We start from the raw sequence: 15,354 nt of genomic DNA, 5'->3' as shown, positions 1-15,354 counted from the left end.
AAAATGAGCAAAGGAACCAAACAGACCTCTCCAAGAGGACACACAAACAGCCAACAGATATGAAAAGATGTTCGATTTCACTAGCTATTAGGGAAATGCAAATAAAAACTACAATGAGTTACTAACTCACACCTGTTAGAATGGCAATTATCAACAAGACAAGTAATAAATGTTGGAGAGGTTGTAGAGAAAAAGAACCCTCATTCACTGCTGGTGGGAATGTAAACTGGTACAGCCATTATAGAAAACAGTATAGTAGTTCCTCAAAATATTAAGAACAGAGTTGCCATATGACCCATCAGTTCATCTTGGTTATCTACCCAAAATCTCAAAAACATATTCACGGAGATATATGCAACCCTATGTTCATTGCAGCATTATTTGTGGTGGCCAAGACATGGAGACAACCAAAATGTCCTTCAAGAGAGGATTGGCTAAAGAAGATATGGTACATGTATACACTGGAATATTCAGCAAAAAGACAAGATGAAGTACTGTCATTTATGACAACATGGATGGACTAAGTGAAATAAGTCAGAAAAATCTAAGAACCATATGATTTCACTCATATGTGGGATATAAAACTGAAACTCAGACAATGGTATGTTAGCTATCAGGGAAAGGGATTGAAGATAGTAAAGCATAAAGAGAGCCAAGTATATAGTGACAAATGATTTGACTTTGGGTGGTGGGCACGCAATGCAATACACAGATCATGTATCATAGAAATGTGCACTTTAAACGTACATGACCTTACTGACCATATCACCCCAATAAATTTAATTTAAAAAAGTAAAATACCACATTAAAGATAATAGGAAATTTTTGGCATTTTTTCGCCATCGGCCCAACCACTCCCCTGCATGGTGTGCTTGAAAGGAGTTAGCCTAATTAGTAGCTCCCTCCCTTGGGGTAGAACTTGTTTGTAAGATTCTGGCCTGTCCATGAGATACTTGAGGGATTGGTTGCTATCTTGCCTGACTCAATGCTCAGATGGGAAGCATTAGCATATTTTGGATCTTATGGTAGAAGCCATGGAGGCAGTGACAAGCAGTGAAACTCATACAAAGTAGAAGCTAATGGCAGACCTGTGAATTCAGAAAAAACAAACAAGCAACATAACACATAAAGGAATACAATAGAACATTTTAGGCCCCTAGAAAAAGCTAGAATGAGACTCTGTAGGAAATCAAGAATTTAATAGCAGCCATGGGAAATACTTCTAAAAACCCAAAATAAAATACAGACACAGGCTCAGACAGAAAGTGCCCAGAAAAGAGCTGAGAAGACCTGGACTGTTCTCAATTCATGAGCTCACTAAATATAAAAGATGATATATACTCATATACAAACACTGGGACAACTGGCTTTTTTTTTTCTTTTCTAAATGCCCAATTTTCAACAAACATTTATGAGACATTCAAAGAAACAGGAAACTATTGTGGACCGTTAATGGCAAAAAGCCATTATAGATTCGAGGCTTGGCAGGGGGCTAAGTTTTACCCCCTCCATCTCCATATTTGGCTTTGATGCTCTGTGTTTGCACCCACTCCACTTCCTTCCTTGGGATGCAGGAAGCAATATACATACCCTCCTCTGACTCTTTGTTTCAGATGTTTGTAAATTTCACTAATGTATCCTGTTTTTGCCTTGGGAGAGTTCCTGTCTTAGCCTTTGATGTGCAACTTTGTATCAGGGTCCTTGATTTGCATAGGTCTGTATAATAAAGCGAACTGGGGCTGTGAGGCACTCAGATACTGCCAGGCAGTTTGAAGAGTCCTCCCGGTCCCATCGGTTTTGTTTTGACAAGTGTGTTTCCTCAATTCCGCACCGTTATTTGGAGCTGCGCTGGTCCGCGGCAAGTGGCGCCCGAACAGGGACTTGAGTATGAGTACGAGGAAACTAAAACTGAAGTAAGGTGACGGAACTCCCCAAAGTGAAGTGCGCACAGTGAGTAAAGAAAGTTTTTGGGGAAAGTGTAGTTGGGAGTAAAAGAATATGGGACAGATAGGGTAAAAAATAAGGGACCTTTTTGTAAAAATGTTTCCATATGAAGACAAATCGTTGTCTGAAGAGTATCAGGGTAAGCCGGAAACAGAGGGATGTGAATATGAGGATAACTTGAAGTCTGAGGATGACAGGGGGGATGAAAAATCCGTGGCTATGGCTACCTTAGCCGCGGGGCCTCCGCTGCCTTCAGCTCCTTCCTACATTCAACCCTCTGCTCCTCCGTTCCCTTATCGGGCTGATTCCATAGTCAATAGCTCAAAATCTGGGAAATCTCCTCTCCAACAATCTATAGACCAGGCTCGAAATATAGGGGAAACAATAGATGGTTTTGCCTGTTTTCCTATTGTGGAAAGACAGGATGATATGGGGAGACTAGTGTGAGAACATGAACCTGTACCTTTTAAAACTCTGAAAGAGCTTAAACTTGCTTGTGCTCAGTATGGGCCTACTGCCCCTTTTACACTTGGTTTATTAGATACTATTAGTGCAAAGGCTCTTCCCCCAAATGACTGGAAGGCGATTGCTCGTGCTTGTCTCTCCGGGGGTGATTATTTGTTGTGGAAGTCAGACTTTCATGAAAAGGCTATAGAGCTGGATGAGAAAAATCAGCAAGAGGAGGTTGCTGTTACTGTAGATATGTTAACTGGAGAAGGACAATATGCCCATACGGCAACTCAATTAGAGTATCGACCAGCTATTTATGATATAATTAATCAACTAGCCACACAAGCATGGAAATGCCTGCCTATTCCAGGGACCAAACCAGAAGAATTTGGTAAAATTAGGCAGGGTGCAGACGAGCAATTTCAAGACTTTGTCTTATGGCTAATTCAAGCAGTTGAAAGAATAGTAGGGGATAAAAATGTGGGAAAGGTTTTAATAAAACAACTAGCCTATGAAAATGCTAATTCTGTTTGTCAGGCTGCACCTCAGCCTCACCACAAGAAGGGAGATATAGAGGACTATATTAGAATATGCACTGATGTTGGGCCTTCATACATGCAAGGTCTTGGCCTTTACCACAGGTAATAAGGCAAGATTTCCAGGACAAAACTTTGATAAAGGACAGAACAAGCGAAGGAAGGAAGGTCAGGGAAGTACTTTTGCCCATGGAAACTGTTTTCAATGTGGGGGTTCGGGGCATTTTGCTAAAAACTGCCCTGCTTTCCCCGGATATTGGTCTCGGCCTCTCCCTCAAGGACAGCCAGCCCTTAAGGCTCCAGGACTCTGCCCACTTTGTAGACAAGGGAAACATTGGAAGAATAAGGGGAGGCCTAAATGTACTACCGGAGGGCAGGGAAATGGACAATGGGGCCCTCCCTGGCCCCATCAAACAATAGGGGCAATGTCAGTGTTTCCTCAGCAAATTCAGATTCCAACAGGCCAAACATTGCCCAACTATCCCAGGCAACAACAGGCAGTACAGGACTGGACCTCAGTCCCACCTCCCAATTCGTATTGACTCCAGAGATGGGACCTCAAGCCATACCCACTGGAATTTTTGGGCCACTTCCCAGTAACACAGTAGGAATCTTGTTAGGCAAAAGTAGTTTAACTATGAGGGAATTCTTTGTTCTTCCTGGAGTGATAGACTCTGATTATGCAGGGGAAATTAAAGTAATGGTTCACACTTTGAGGAATATAGTCACTATCTCCCCTGATATGAAAATTGCTCAATTAATCCTTTTACCTCTTTTAAGACAAGGCCAAACCCCGCTAAAGGGACCCCGAGAGAATCAAAGATTTGGTTCCACTGATACTGCCTATTGGATTCAAAAAATAGGTCAGGAACGCCCTGAAATGGAACTAACAATACAAGGGCATAAATTTAAAGGGCTTTTAGATACTGGGGCTGATGTATCTGTTATTGCTAAGCTACATTGGTCTCCTTCCTGGCCCACTTATGCAGCAGCCACAGAAATACAAGGTATAGGGCAGAGTAAATCCCCTCAACAAAGTTCTAGTTTTTTACAATGGGAAGATAAAGAAGGTCATTCTGGATTTTTTTCAGCCTTATGTGCTCCCTGGATTGCCAGTTAATTTGTGGGGTAGAGATGTTTTGAAAAATATGGGGCATTGCTTGTCAGTCCTAATAGTTTAGTTAGCACTCAACTGCTTGATCAGGGATTTTTGCCCACTAAGGGTCTAGGGAAAGAACAGCGAGGAATTCTCACCCCCATAGAAGTGGCACCCAATACCAGAAGGCATGGATTAGGATATCAAAATTTAGCATAGGGGCCTTGGTAGCTCCTGCTACCCCAATAATGCATTGTGCAGACCCAATTACTTGGAAATCAGATAATCATGTATGGGTAGACCAATGGCCCCTTTCTCAGGAGAAACTTAGGGCAGCTGCTCAATTGGTACAGGAACAGCTACAGCTTGGGCACATTGAACCATCTAATAGTCCATGGAATACGCCTACATTTGTCATTAAAAAGAAATCAGGAAACTGGAGGCTATTACAAGATTTGAGAGCAATAAATAAGACTATGGAAATTATGGGTCCTCTCCAGCTAGGACTTCCTTCTCCTACTGCCATTCCATGGAACTATCACCTTGTAGTTGTTGATTTGAAGGATTGCTTTTTTTACTATTCCTTTAAGCTCTCATGATTGCAAGCGTTTTGCATTCAGTGTTCCTTCACTTAATTTTCAGGCTCCCATGGAGCGATACCAGTGGAGAGTTTTGCCTCAAGGTATGGCTAATAGTCCTACTTTGTGCCAAAAATATGTTGCTCAAGCCATCTCTCCAGTACGAAGGCAACACCCTAAGGCATACATAATTCATTATATGGATGATATTCTTATTGCTCATCCAGATAAAGACACTGTGTTGACCATTTTGCAACAACTAGAATATTCTCTGAAAAAAATCAGGACTTTATATAGCTCCTGAAAAGGTACAGCAATCTTTACCTTTTTCTTATTTAGGACAAATTATTGAGGGACAACAAATTCGCCCACAGAAAATAGAAATCAGGACAGATCATTTGCAAACTTTAAACGATTTCCAGAAACTGTTAGGAGACATTAATTGGCTTAGACCTTCCTTGAAATTAACTACTGGAGAACTGAAGCCACTTTTTGATATTCTTAGAGACTCAGCTGAACCAGCTTCTCCTAGGCTACTTACACCTGCGGGACAACAGCTTTAAAGCTTGTAGAAAAGGCCTTGCAGCAAGCACAACTAAAATTCATAAATCCTGAGGAATCAATTGCCTTACTAATATGTCCCTCAAGTTACACTCCAACAGGACTGTTGTGGCAAGCTTCAGGTCCTATTGAATGGATTCATTTAGCTGTTACTCCTAAGAAAGTTTTATCTCCATATTTTGATCTTGTTGCCTCCTTGATTATCAAGGGGCGTAGGCGACTCTTGCAGCTTATAGGTTTTGAGCCACAGACTGTTGTTGTTCCTTTTTCAAAGGATCAACAACAATGGCTCTGGGAAACTTCCACAAAATGGCAAATCGCTTTTGCAAATTTTACAGGCCAAATTGATTCTCACTACCCAGCTGATAAAATAGTTCAATTTTCATTAATTACTACCTTTATATTTCCTAAGACAATTGTTAATGAGCCCATTCCTGAAGCACCTACAATCTTTACTGACAGATCCAGCTCAGGAATAGCAGGCTTAATAATCAATGGACAGCTTTATACTGAAACAGTCACCTTAAAATCAGCCCAAAGAGTAGAATTACATGCCATTATCATGGTTTTTCAGCATTTGCCATACTCCTCCTTTAATTTATATACAGACAGCAGATATTTACTTATGGTTGTTTCCATTATAGAGACTGCTATCTGAGGGACAACTGCTGATGAGGAACTATTTCAGCAGTTCCTCCTTCTTCAAAGACTTGTACGTCAACATACAGCTCCGTGTTTTATAGGACATATTCGAGCTCACTCCATGCTCCCTGGAGCTTTAGTGCAAGGGAATGCCCTTGTTGATCAAGCTACCCAAAAGAAAATTATTGGAGCAACCATGACAGATCAAGCAATTCAGTCTCATACTATCCATCACCAGAACGCTGCAGCCCTGCGTAAACAGTTTCAACTTTCTCAGGAAGCAGCACGGCAGATTGTTAATTCTTGTCCAAGGTGCCCTATATTACAATCTGTCCCTTCGTTTGGCATTAACCCTCGAGGACTCCTACTGGGACAACTTTGGCAAATGGATGTTACTCATATACCTTCATTTGGCAAACAATCCTTTGTCCACGTTACAGTAGATACTTATTCTGGATTTATAGTAGCCTCTGCCAGAACAGGAGAGGCTGCTAAACATGTTATAGCTCATTGCTTGTATGCATTTTCTATTATTGGACTTCCTAAACTGATTAAAACTGACAACACTCCTGCATATGTAGGAAAAGCATTTACTACATTTTGTCAGACTTTTGGACTTGACCTAAGGATGGGAATTCCTTACAATCCCCAGGGTCAAGGCATTGTAGAGCGTGCACATCAAACACTTAAAAACCAATTGGAAAAAATTGAAAAAGGGGAATTATACCCTCAAACTCCTGCAAATCTTGTCATGTTCTTTTCACTTTAAATTTTTTGAATACTGATGTACAGGATCATTCAGCAGCAGAGAGACTCTGGAACCCTGCAAGGAAAGCCTTCCCTGAAGTGCGATGGAGGGACCCACTCACGGGAATCTGGCAAGGGCCAGACCCTGTTCTCTTATGGGGCCGAGGATATGTGTGTGTTTTTCCTAGGTCTGCTGAAGCTCCTCGGTGGATCCCTGAATGACTGGTGAGACACCATGATTCTAGATGAGAAACTCACTTTACAAGAGCAATTGCATAAGACTTACTATGCTCTCTTCCCTTTCTCAATTATTATCTAATTTTTAAATGTTTTAGATCATTTTATTTTCCTGCTCCATTGCTTGAAAAGAGGGCGAAAGGGGGGCCTGATTTGGGTATTGCTGAATAGAAATCTCATACGGCTGTCTTGAGATTTTTCAAGAGAGATCTCTGTTTAGTATATATCCTTATTACGTTCCTATTAAGGTAGCCCTACTTAAGATCAAGCAGGCCATAGTTTAATCTCTAAAACCCCAGGTTTCACTCTTGATTTGTGTGATTGTATGTGAAGTCTTTGTTTAATGTCTAAGTGTTTTTGTTTATAAGGCCTGAATTAAGTCTTTACATGAAAAGTAATGATGATAATAGTTTTGGAAGTGCTGGCTGTAGTATTGAAAACAAAATGGGAATAATTTCATTTCCCTATATAAATATAATTTTGTTTGGAATAAGTAGAGCGCATTCATTTTGGATCCAAAAGACTTGCTGGTTTGGCCAGGCTGCTCCAGGCCGCAAGTGAAAGGCTTGAAGCAGCATAGATTTACATAATAAAGGTGTAAAGATTTTTTTTGCTGTAGAAGAGGAATGAAGATCACAATGGGATTTTTCAGTTTTGATATGTACTCTCTCTTTGTGATTTTTTTTTCTTCTGAAGCTGGAAACGGGGAGATAGACTCCCGCATGCGTCCGACCGGGATCCACCCGGCACGCCCACCAGGGGGCGACGCTCTGCCCACCAGGGGGCGATGCTCTGCCCCTCTGGGGCAGTCGCTCTGCCATGACCAGAGCCACTCTAGCGCTTGGGGCAGAGGCCAAGGAACCATCCCCAGCACCCGGGCCATCTTTGCTCCAATGGAGCCTTGGCTGCGGGAGGGGAAGAGAGAGACAGAGAGGAAGGAGGGGGTGGGGGTGGAGAAGCAAATGGGCGCTTCTCCTATGTGCCCCGGCCGGGAATCGAACCCGGGTCCTCTGCATGCCAGGCTGATGCTCTATCGCTGAGCCAACCAGCCAGGGCCGATATGTACTCTCTAAAGTGCCTGTTAATTAATGTTAAGGGGGTGTTTTGATAAGTGTGGGAATGTTGTTTGAAGGTGCTTTTACTCTATTTTTGTTAAAAGTTAACAAAGTCAAGAATTTCTTGCAATATTTGAAGTAAAAATATTGTAAAGCGTGATTCAATTGTAAATAATAAGAAAGGGGGGGGGGAGTCATGTCCTGGAGCTCCTGCAGGTCTACCCTGTTACGCTTTTTACTTCAAACAGTTTATCTTGAATGCTGATGTACAAGAGATGCCAAAATTTTTGTCCTGCAAACTACTACCCCTTTTTTATTTTTATTTGATTCCAGCTAATAACACTGTTTTGTTCTTTTCTGAATAGCTCCAGATATATAGGCAGATAGGGACTCTCAAGCCCCTCAGCGAGATCTTCTGAGCATCGCTTTTAAGGTACCAAGAGGCCAAAAAAGCCCAAAGGAGATCAGGTAAAATACTAGCTCTTGGCATATACCCTCAGAGGCTCCAACGCTCCAACTGGAACTTCATCAGGGCCCTGCTTCAATAGTGGAAAGGATGGTTATTTGAGCCAAAGCCTGCCAGGCTTACATGCCTTTGCTGTGAGGAAGAAGGGACACACTGGAAGGTAGGCTTCCCCCTCACTCTAAGGGAGGGTTCAGTCTCTTCCAGCCCTGCTCCAGCCACCTGTGACCTAACCTTGCCCAGAATACTGGGATTTGCCACTGAAGGCTAAAAGGTGCTCAGGGCCATCGGCCCCTTCTACGACACTGTGGATGAGCCTGGGGTATTTCTTCCAAGTAGCCTGTAGACTGGTCTCATTTACACAAGGGCCATTTAACTAGGTCTTGCCTGAATATTCAGGTTTTTTATTCTTCCCTCAAAGATCTCTGTTGTGGGTATTGATAGTCCTGTTTTCTGCTGCTTTGATTAATATATAGTCTTTCCTTTATTCCTCCTGCCTCAATGCCCCACTCATAGTTTAGGCTAGGACCTACTCCTAATTCGGAGCTCCTTTTTTCCTTTTTTGCCAACTTACAAATTTACCTCTGCCACCCAGCTTAGTGTATCCCAAGGTTCTCCTCACCACTCCATGGCTGTAAAACTCCAGTATAGGACCCCTGGGTTCATCTTTCCAGTTTGAGGAAAACGGAAGCTCCGTCTTCATGCGTGCTGCAGATGGCTTTTCCAGTCTACCTGGGTCATTGCCAGCTGGGAGCAGCAGTCATTGGGACTTTGATGCTAACTGCAGAGTGTGGAAGTGTGATGGCAATTCCAGTGCCATGAGGACTTCTCCTGAAAGTGGACTTTTCCTGGACTCCTGCTCCTGTGACAATTTTTGATGGACTGAACTGGGGTTGGGTTGCATTTGCAGAGATTTGGAATGGTGTTGGTGCCAACTTGGACTTGGTGAACACTTTAAGGATATTACTCTTTTATAGATTCTTGTTGTATTATTAGCTTAAAGAGTTTGCTTAAAGGCTTTAATCACTGTGATGTATTAGTATACTTGTTTTGGGTATCTGTTAGCATTGGCTATACTAATTTTGTGTTTGTTCTGTATTTTTTCCGTCTGCCTCCAAAATTAGAAAATCAGATGAGTGCAAATCTCAGCACACACATTAAAAAGAAAAGGGGGATATGTTGTGGACCGTTAATGGCAAAAAGCCATTATAGATTCGAGGCTTGGCAGGGGGCTAAGTTCTACCCCCTCCATCTCCATATTTGGCTTTGATGCTGAGTGTTTGCACCCACTCCACTTCCTTCCTTGGGTTGCAGGAAGCAATACACATGCCCTTCCTCTGACTCTTTGTTTGTTTCAGATGTTTGTAAATTTCACTAATGTATCCTGTTTTTGCCTTGGGAGAGTTCCTGTCTTAGCCTTTGATGTGCAACTTTGTATCAGGGTCCTTGATTTGCATAGGCCTATATAATAAAGCAAACTGGGGCTGTGAGGCACTCAGATACTGCCAGGCCATTTGAAGAGTCCTCCCAGTCCCATCGGTTTTGTTTTGACAAGTGTGTTTCCTCAATTCTGCACCGTTATTTGGAGCTGCGCTGGTCCACGGCAGGAAACTATGGCCCACTCAAAGTAAAATAAATCTTCAGAAACAGTTCTTGGAGTAACACAGACATCAGTCTTCCTAGCAATGACTTTAAAACAATTGTCAGATATGCTCAAAAGAGCTAAAGGAAAACATGAACAAAGAACTAAAGGGAATCAGGAAAACCATATAGAGACAAAACAATATCAGCAAAGAGATGGAAATGATTAAACAACAAATTTTGGAGCTACAGTAACTAAATTGAAGCATTCACTGGAAGGGTTCAACAGAAGACTTGAACAGATAGAAGAAAGAATTATCAAACTTAGAGATCATTTTAAATTATTAAATTTGAGGAGAAAATAATATAAAGCAAAAAAGAATAAAGAAAAGTGAATAGAGCCCAAGGAACTGATGGGACACCATCAGGCAGACCAATATATACACAATGGGAGTCCCAGGAGGAGGAAGAAGAGAGAAAGGAACAGTTATTCAAAAAAATAATGGATGGAAACAACCAAATTTGAAGAAATACATGGATATATAAATCCAAGAAGCTCAATGACCTATAACCAGGATAAACACAAACAGATCTACACCGAGACACACAATCAAAACCAGTCAAAGACAAAGAGTGAATTTTAAAGAATCAAGAGAAAAGCAACTCACCACATATAAGAAGTTATCAGTAAGATTATCAACAAATTTCTTAGCAGAACCATTACAGGCTAAAAGGCTGTGGGATTTAAAGTGCTGAAAGAATAAAACAATTGTCAACTCTACATCTGGAAAAAACTGTCCGTCAAAAATGAGGTAGAAATTTAAGACATTCCTATACAAAATCTGAGGGAGTTCATTACCACTAGAACAGCTCTACAAGAAATGCTATAGTGAGCCTGACCAGGCGATGGTGCAGAGGTTAGAGAGTCCGACTGGGACACAGAGGGCCCAGGTTCAAAACCCCAAGGTTGCCAGCTTGAGCACAGGCTCATCCGGCTTGAGTTGCAGGCTCACCAGCTTGAGCACAGGGTTGCCGGCTTAAGCATGGGACCATAGACATGACCCCTTGGTCTCTGGCTTGAAGCCCAAGGTCTCTGGCTTGAGCAAGGGGTCACTTGCTCTGCTATAGCCCCCTGGTCAAGGCACATATGAGAAAGCAATCAATGAACAACTAAGGAAATGCAACAAATCATTGATCCTTCTCATCTCTCTCTCTTCTTGCCTATGTGTCCCTGTCTGCCCCTCTTCCTGTCCCTCTCACTGTCTCTGTCACAAAAAAGAAGAAAATGAAATGCTATAGTGAGTCTAAGTTATAGCTGTCTATGCTCACATTTTTTTAAAAAAAATCTCAGATTAATAACCCTGCTTTACACCCAAAAAAACTAGAAAGACAATAACAAATTAAATCCAAAGCTAGCTGAAGAAAGAAAAAAAAAAAGCAATAGAGGGCCCTGGCCAATTGGCTCAGTGGTAGAGCGTTGGCCTGGCGTGCGGAGGTCCCGGGTTCGATTCCCGGCCAGGGCACACAGGAGAGGCGCCCATCTGCTTCTCTACCCCTCTCCTTCCTCTCTGTCTCTCTCTTCCCTTCCCGCAGCCAGGGCTCCATTGGAGCAAAAGATGGCCCGGGTGCTGGGGATGGCTCCTTGGCCTCTGCCCCAGGTGCTAGAGTGGCTCTGGTCGCACAGAGCAACGCCCCGGATGGGCAGAGCATCACCCCCTGCTGGGCGTGCCGGGTGGATCCCAGTCGGGCACATGCGGGAGTCTGTCTGACTGCCTCCTCATTTCCAGCTTCAGAAAAATACAAAAAAAAAGCAAAAAAAAAAAAAAAAAAAAGCAATAGAACAAAGGTAAAACAGAGAATAGAAAAACATTAGAGAAAACTGACTCAGAAAGAGTGAGGACTCAAAAATTAAAATCAAATGAAAGAGGGAACAATACTACCAGGTTTATAGAAATATAAAAGGTTATTATGAACAACTATATGCCAACAAATTGGATAACATTGATGAAATGGACAAATTTCTAGACATACAACCTACTAAGATTGAATCATGAAGAAATATAAACTCTGAATAGACCTGTAACTAGTAAGGAGATTAAGTAAGCAATTAAAAACCTTCCAAAGAAAAGCTCAAGGTCAGATGGCTTCACTGATGAATTCTACAAAACATTTAAAGAGAATTAACACTAATTCTTCTCAAACTCTACCAAAAAATTGAAGAAGAGGAAGCAATCCCTAACTCATTCTATGAAGCTAGCATTATTTTGATACCAAAGCCAAACACACTACAAAAAAAAAAAACCCTACAGACTAATATCCCTTATTAACATTGATGCAAATTTCTCAACAAAATAAATACAACAGCATAGTAAAAGGATTGTATACTATGATCAAGTAAAAGCTATTATTACTTAATATAAGGATGGTTCAACATATGAATATCAATCAATGTAATATGCCACATTAACAGAAGGGGAAAAAACACATAATTTCATTGATACAGAAAAAAACATTCAAAATAATTTCATGATAAACTCACTGAACAAATTAGGGATAGAAAGAAACTACCTCAACATATATTAATTGGCCCTGGCCGATTGGCTCAGTGGTAGAGCATCAGCCTGGCGTGCAGGAGTCCCGGGTTCAATTGCCAGCCAGGGCACACAGGAGAAGCGCCCATCTGCTTCTCCACCCCTCCCCCTCTTCTTCCTCTCTGTCTCTCTCTTCCCCTCCCGCAGCCAGGGCTCCATTGGAGCAAAGTTGGCCCGGACCCTGAGGATGGTTCCATGGCCTCTGCCTCAGGCGCTAGAATGGCTCTGATCGCAACAGAGCAACGCCCCAGATGGGCAGAACATCGCCCCCTGGTGGGCATGCCGGGTGGATCCTGGTCGGGCGCATGCAGGAGTCTGACTGCCTCCTCGTTTCCAACTTCAGAAAAACAAAAAAAACCAACCCATATATTAAAAACCTACTTTTTAACACTTAATTTTTAAAAATTTGATACAGAACATTTATCAGTGGACAATTTTAATTCTAGAAAGGTAGTCAGAGGAGGAAGTCAATAGCTAGCTATTCCAAGGCCAACCATGTCATGCATGACCTTTGGGTCATACCACCCCTGGAGCTTTAAATGTATCTATTGAAAGGTTTCTGTGAGTGCATTTCTCACCATCACAATCATTAAACACTAGAAATACGCACTCTAACGAGATGACGTATTTCCAAGATTGAAACATTTCCTTCTAAAATCAGAAGACAAGGATGCTTGCATTCACCACATCTATTCAACAGCATACTAAAAGTTCTAACCAGAGTAATTAGGCAAGAAAGGAGCAATAAAAAGCACTCAAATTAGAAAGAAAAAGGTAAAATTATCTCTGTTTGCAGGCAACATAATCTTGTACATAGAAAATCCTAAAGATTTCAAACAAAAATGACAGAACTGATAAAACAATTTTTCAAAATTGTAGGATGCAAAAATCTATACAAAAGTCAGTTGCATTTCTATATACTAACAAAAAAAAGTGAATTGAGAGAAAATATTTCATTTACAATAGCATCAAAAAGAATATACTTAAGAATAAATTTAGCCAAGGAGGCAAAAGACTTGTACAATGAAAACTAGAAAACATTGCTGAAAGGAATTAAATTAGACCTAAATAAATGGAAAGATATTCCATGTACATGGGTTGAAAAACTCAATAGTGTTGAGATACTAATACCATCCATAGTGATCTATAGATACAATGCAATTTCAATAAAAATTCCAATGGTGTTTTCTTTTTGCAGAAATAGAAGCCATCCAAAATTCATATAGAACTTCAAGGAATTGTGAATAGCCAGAATATTGGGGCTGGGGTGGGGGGGAAGGTTGGGCTTTGGCCAGGTAGCTCAGTCAGTTAAAGCATCATCCCAATAGGCCAAGAACATGGGTTCAATCCTCAGTCAAGACACATACAAGAATCAACCAATGAATGCATGAATAAGTAGAACAACAAGTCAATGCTTCTTTCTCTCACTCTTGCTCTTTCTTTTTCTTTAAAAATCAACTTTAAAAAGCTGTTAGACATACTTCCTAATTTCAAAACTTATTGCAAAGCTACAGTGATCAAAACAGGCATAAGGACACAGCTAAAAACCCATGAAATAGAATAGAGAACTCAGAATAAACCTTTGCATGTATGATCAAATAATTTCAACAAAGGTACCGAGACCATTTAATAGGGAAAGAATGGTCTTCTCCATAAATAGTTCTAGGAAAATTGGCTCTCCACATGCAAAGGAATAAAGTTAGACTCTTCTTTTACACCATGTACAAAAATTAACTTAAATGGATCAAAGACCTAAACTTAAGAGCTAGAAGCATAAAATTCTTAGCAGAAAACACCAGAAAAGAACTTTATGACATTGCATTTGGAAATAATTTCTTGGATATGACACCAGAACCAGAAGCAACAAGAGAAAATAAATATAAATTGGAATTCATTAAAATTAAAAGCAGTGTTCATTAACTAAAACTATCAACAAAGTGAAAACCCACAGAATGGGAGAAAATTTTTGCAAATTATATATCTGATAAAAGATTAAAATCTAGAATATATAAAAATGCCTGCAGCTCAAGATCAAAAATAAAGAACCTAATTTTAAAATAGGCATAAGACCTAAATACCACATATCTCCAAAGAAGATATGGAAATGACCAACAAATACATAAAAAAATATCAACACCATTAATCATTAGAGAAATTCAAATCAAAGCAATTAGATACTATTTCAAACCCATTAGAATAACAATTATAAAAAAGTAAAAACCCCAAAAATAACATGTGTTGTCAAGGAACTGAAAAATTGGAACATTATTGCTGGTGGGGATATAAAATGTGCAGCCACCATACGTAACAGTTACTAAAAAAAAAAAAAAAAAATTAAACATAGAATTATCATATGATTTGGAAGTTCCACTCCTGGGTATATACCCAAAAGAATTGAACGTAACACTCAAACAGATATTTGTACACCCATGTTCATATCAGCATTATTCACAATTGCCCATAGTGAAAGCATCCCAAAGTCCATAGATGAATAGATATAACTAAATGTTATATGGAGTGGAATATTATTCAGCCTTAAAAAGTATCATGCTACAACATGGATTAACCTTGAAGACAGTATGCTAAATGAAATAAGGCAGACACCAAAGGTATGGTATTATTTTACTTATTTGAGGTACCTAGAATAGGCACATTTATAGTGACAGAAATTAGAATAGTGATTGTCAAGTGCTGGTGGATGAGGGAATGGAGAGTTACTGTTTAATGAGTACAAGTTTTAGTGTGAGGTGATGAAAAGTTTCTGGAGCTGGATGGTGGTGATGGTTTGTAGAATGTTGTGAATGTACTTAATGCTACTGAACTATACACTTAAAAAATGGAAACTTCTGGCCCTGGCCGTTTGGCTCAGTGGT

At 40.6% G+C, this 15,354-nt stretch overlaps 1 protein-coding gene across 2 annotated transcripts in view; it reads right to left on the bottom strand.

Annotated features, from left to right (window-relative positions):
* LOC136330875 (testis expressed protein 56-like) overlaps positions 1–15,354 on the bottom strand; it is a 37,151-nt gene that overhangs the window by 5,946 nt on the left and 15,851 nt on the right. The window lies entirely within an intron of this gene.

Source organism: Saccopteryx bilineata, chromosome 3 (genome assembly GCF_036850765.1).
Source record: "Saccopteryx bilineata isolate mSacBil1 chromosome 3, mSacBil1_pri_phased_curated, whole genome shotgun sequence".
NCBI lineage: Eukaryota > Metazoa > Chordata > Mammalia > Chiroptera > Emballonuridae > Saccopteryx > Saccopteryx bilineata.
This window is presented reverse-complemented; position numbering and strand designations above follow the sequence as displayed.